Below are 4974 nucleotides of genomic sequence, written 5' to 3' on the forward strand. Positions count from 1 at the left end.
TTCGCCTTTAGTTTTTCTTTTGTCATGTAACTTTTCATTTTGTATAGTCTTTCCTCTTTCGTTGCCATCGCTACAATTTCTCGATTGCTGTTGTATATTTTCGATAGTCGACCTTTAGAGATGACAGAGTGATTGTCGGTGATTTTAGAGTAGCTTAATAAATTTGCTTTCATCTCTTTAACGTAAAATACATCAATCAGTTTAACTTCGGATTTTTCATCATAGACTGGAAAGAAAGTTTTAATGTTACCGACTTTAGTAGCTTCCAAGATTCTTCCATCGCCGACTTTAACCTTAATGGGGTTCTTCAATGTCTCATACTCCTCATAATACTCATCACTGTTAATGATGTGGTCTGTACATCCACTATCGAGCAACCATATTATCTCATCGCTATTTGCTTTGTAACTTCTCTCGATATTATTCGCGATAGTAATATGAAAGCTGTTACCCTGGCGTTCACTACTCGACTGGCTTTGATGACTTCCTCTGCCTCTTTGAAAATTTCGTTGACTTTGTGTTCCTCGTTCCTGGTGTCTAGAACCGCGTCCTCGTCCACAATTTCCGACTCCGAGCCAACAATCTCGCTTCATATGTCCAGGCTTCCCACAAATGTAGCATTTTGGTTTACTTCCAGAAGATGAACGCGCACGGCAATCTGCCTTGAAAACGTTTGATGTTTCATTTACTGCTTCTGGTGGTTTTTCTGTAATCGATTCCATGGATTTCATTTTAAGTTTGCTTTTGAGATACTCTACCGTTCTGTCTTTTTCAGGTAACACGTCAATAAGATCTCCAATATGGCTACAACTATGTGGTAGTGCTTTTAGCATGTAATTCAATTTTTCCTGCTCGCTTATGACTGCACCGGCTTGCTTTAGCTCGTTTACTAGCTTTTCAAAGTCATAAAAAACTGGTTTACATCAGAGTAATTTTTCAATTTGACACATTCAAGGTTGTTTCGGCAAACAATNCGGTTTACATCAGAGTAATTTTTCACTTTGACACATTCAAGGTTGTTTCGGCAAACAATTTGCAAAGCTGTTGACTTTTCAAGGTACATTTCGTCAAACTTACACATTATTTTGTACGCCGAATCGAGTTCGCTTATGTACTCTAATTGCTTATTTGAAATGGCGCTGTAAATGTAATTAGTTGCTTGCACGTCCTTGACTTCCCACTCCTCAGCTTTGTCTGAATTAATTTTCTCCCTCGTCGCTACCTCTCTACATTGCTTAAATTGTAGAAACTTTAAAATGCGTAACCTCCAATTGCTGTAGTCTGCTCCGTCGAATATTGGTATCACGATATCGCTATTTTTAACAGTCGCCATTTTTATTACTCTTCGATATAGTTTCTTTAACGTTTGACTTCTCGGTTATTCCTCAATAACCTTGCTCTGCTACCATGTTAGGACGACCAAGTAAAAATAAGCCGGTTCTTTTTGGTTCTAAATCTAGTATTTTATTTTATATTTAAATACCTTAACTGTCTTGACAAAGGCACGTGTAAATCGCAAGAAGTAAAAAAGTAGAGAGAAAGAAAAAAGGCGGAAGTTACAAACATGTCTTTTTGCGTAGTGTTGCCATACTTCCAGAATATAAATGTATTATATGTCAACAACAAATTACGCAGTCTCGTGATCAGAAAATAATGGATTTAAACTAGTAATTTTTAGCAAAAAAAAAACCGACTTCAACTCCCATATAAAAAATATATATATATATATATATCTCATGATCCACTGATCGGATCTCAACCAGATTAGTATGGGACCACCTCTGAGACACTACCTTTCCGATGCAAAAAGAATTATCGAAATCGGTTGACGTGGTCCAAAGTTATGCGGTAACATACATAAAAAAAAAAAAAAAATATTCCGACGAACTGATAACCTCCTCCTTTTTTGGAAGTCGGTTAAAAATAGATTAGAAAACGAAAATATGAAGGACTACGTAATGGAAAATGGCGTTGTATTTAAAAAAGATAAAGATATATTACAACTTTACGTCCCTAAGGAACTCGAAGAAGAAATCATTAGGACACCAAGGTGTTGAAAAATGTTACCAAAAAATAAAAGCAAATTATTGGTTTCCCGATATGAGGAACAAAATCAATAACTTTAAGAAAAACTGCATAAAGTGTATCATGTACTCCGCATCCAATAGTTCAGGCACTAGACAACTGCACAATATTCCGAAACACCCTAAGCCCTTCCATACGATACACTTAGATCACTTAGGCCCACTTCCGTCCCTACAGTCGAAAAGAAAGCATATTCTGGTTATTATCGATGCTTTTACTAAATACGTAAAATTATACCCCGTTCTGACAACAAGCACCAAAGAGGTAACCGCGGCACTTAATAAATACTTCGAATACTACAGTCGGCCACAGACATGCATCACAGATAGGGGTAGCTGCTTTACGTCGAAAGAATTTGAAGAATATGTAACGAACAAAAACATTACCCACGTAAAAGTTGCAGTCCATTCACCGCAAGCAAATGGACAGGTGGAAAGGGTGAATCGAAGCCTTGTCGGAATGTTGGCAAAGCTAAGCGACCCAATAACACATGCTGACTGGGTAAAGCAGCTGACCAAAATAGAATTCGCACTGAACAACTCAATAAGTAGGTCAATCGGAATAACACCGAGCCAAGCTCTGTTCGGAGTGAACCAAAGAGGAGAAATAATCGATGAACTTACCGAATACCTAGACGAGTTCATTTCAGGCCCAGGGGGGAGGGATTTGGATGCCCTGCGTGATAGTGCTGAAGAAAAAATTGAAAAATTGCAAAAATACAACTTAAGTCGAAGTGAGCAGAAGAAGATGAGGGTAGAGACATTTGAGGAAGGGAATTTCGTGGTGATAAAAAATGTAGACACGACGGTGGGTGTCAATAAGAAACTTCTGCCAAAATATAAGGGACCGTATATCATACATAAGAAGCTCCCAAATGACCGATACGTAGTTAGAGACATTGAGAACGGACAGATAACCCAAATACCCTATGACGGTATTATAGAAGCCTGTAACATCAAGTTATGGAAAAGTAAAGGTACAGAGGGTTCGAATGAAAGCGACACTGCCGAAGAGTATTAACTATTATCATTAATATTTATAAGTACTTATGCATAATAATTACATAGACAGATCGGGGTCGATCTGCTTTTAGGTCAGATTGGCCGAGCTGTAGTGTAAACACAATGTAACATAATAAAGAGTATAGATGTATAGTAGACCGGTGGCAACACCACCATAGAAATAAGTGGAACGTAATCCAAGAATACCAACCTGGCAATACTGTGAACAAAAAAGACATAAAATAGAGAATTTGCTACAGTATGCAAGAATGAACATTAGCTCTTTCTTATGATGTGTAAAAATTTCATAGCTGTAACGATTACCAGAAGGTCACTTGAACAAAATCAGCCTTATCCTGAGTTTTGCCAGAAAAAAAATTCTCCCGAAAAATGTTCATCCGCGCATAGTATGTAAACTCATGGAAAAGCTAATATGCATTAATTTTTCCCATGGGAATATATATGTAAATTCTAAACTTTGAAACTAGTTTTCTCTAGTTTTTAGTTTTTTGAGTTATGAAAATATTAAAGTAAAACTAAAATAAAAAATTTCAAAATTCATTTGGATTCACCCACGTAAAATAATGAAAATTTAAATTAAAAAATTGAAATTCATGTTCATCAAAATTTTCCATGTCATCATGAAATGTTTAAAAATGTCTTTTAATCGCATACATATTTCCTTTAACAACCACCCTTTAATTCTTTGAAAAAATTAACTATTTTCATTAAAAAGTCGTATTTCTTCTTCATCAAAATGTTTCCTTATGAAAAGAATCAAAATGTCTTTAAATAGTATATTCTTTGTTTTTAAATTTTTTTTCATTAGTTTTTTTATTGCAACTAGTATATACATACAAAAATAATACTAACAAGCAATTTGTATCGAGTAAATTTAAAGATAAAAGAAAAGCGTTGTGTATCTTATACACTTGTAGACAAATATATAAGTAACATTTCCGCTATTTGCTTTCCATCAGGTCTGATGCAGTTTTTTGCTTGAGCCGTCTACGCTGCGCAGTCGTTTTAAGTAGACTTGGAGCTTCATCGTTGATGTGGGATTTTAACGCTGTTTATGATTTTTTTGCCACATCAGTGACAACTGGCATGCCAAGATCACGATGTAAATCGCTATTTCTAACGTAGTATGGAGCGTTTACAATACTTCGTAACACTTTATTTTGGAAGCGCTGAATTGTGGCAATGTATTTTGCACTGGCACATCCCCTGAACTGTATGCCATAAGTCCAGACTGGTTTTAGAGTTTGATTATAAAGCAATAATTTGTTGTGGATTGATAGGCCTGAATGCCTGCCAATAAGGTAGTTTAGCTTTCTTAATTTTAAATCGAGTTCCTCACGTTTTTTCTTGACATGCGCTTTCCAGCGCAATTTACAATTAACACATGACGGCACACCAATACCGACTGTAAACAACCCAAAAATCTTAGGAGTCACCTTCGATAGACTGCTTTCCTTCTCCACGCACACAACCGCAATTGTCAATAAAGTACAGAGCCGCAACAAGGTCCTCAAGTCGCTCGCCGGCAGCACTTGGGGCAAAGACAAAGAAACGTTGCTGGCAACATACAAGGCAATTGGCCGGCCGGTTCTAAACTATGCTGCGCCAGTTTGGACGCCGGGGACTAGTTGGACGCAGTGGACGAAGCTACAGACTTGTCAGAACGCCGCACTCCGGACAGCGACTGGGTGCCTTCTGATGACGCCTGAGCACCACCTGCACCGCGAGGCCCAAGTGCTCCCCGTCAGAGAACAAAACAAAATGCTATGTAAGCAATTTCTGGTGGGGTGTCACAGAAGTGAACACCCTAACAGACCGTTGCTTCAGGAGGAGCCTCCGCCCAGGCACGTCAGGGGGCACCTATTCG

The sequence above is a fragment of the Rhagoletis zephyria genome, unplaced genomic scaffold, assembly GCF_001687245.7.
Source record: "Rhagoletis zephyria isolate East Lansing unplaced genomic scaffold, Rhagoletis_zephyria_1.1 Rzeph_scaffold_02417, whole genome shotgun sequence".
Lineage (NCBI taxonomy): Eukaryota > Metazoa > Arthropoda > Insecta > Diptera > Tephritidae > Rhagoletis > Rhagoletis zephyria.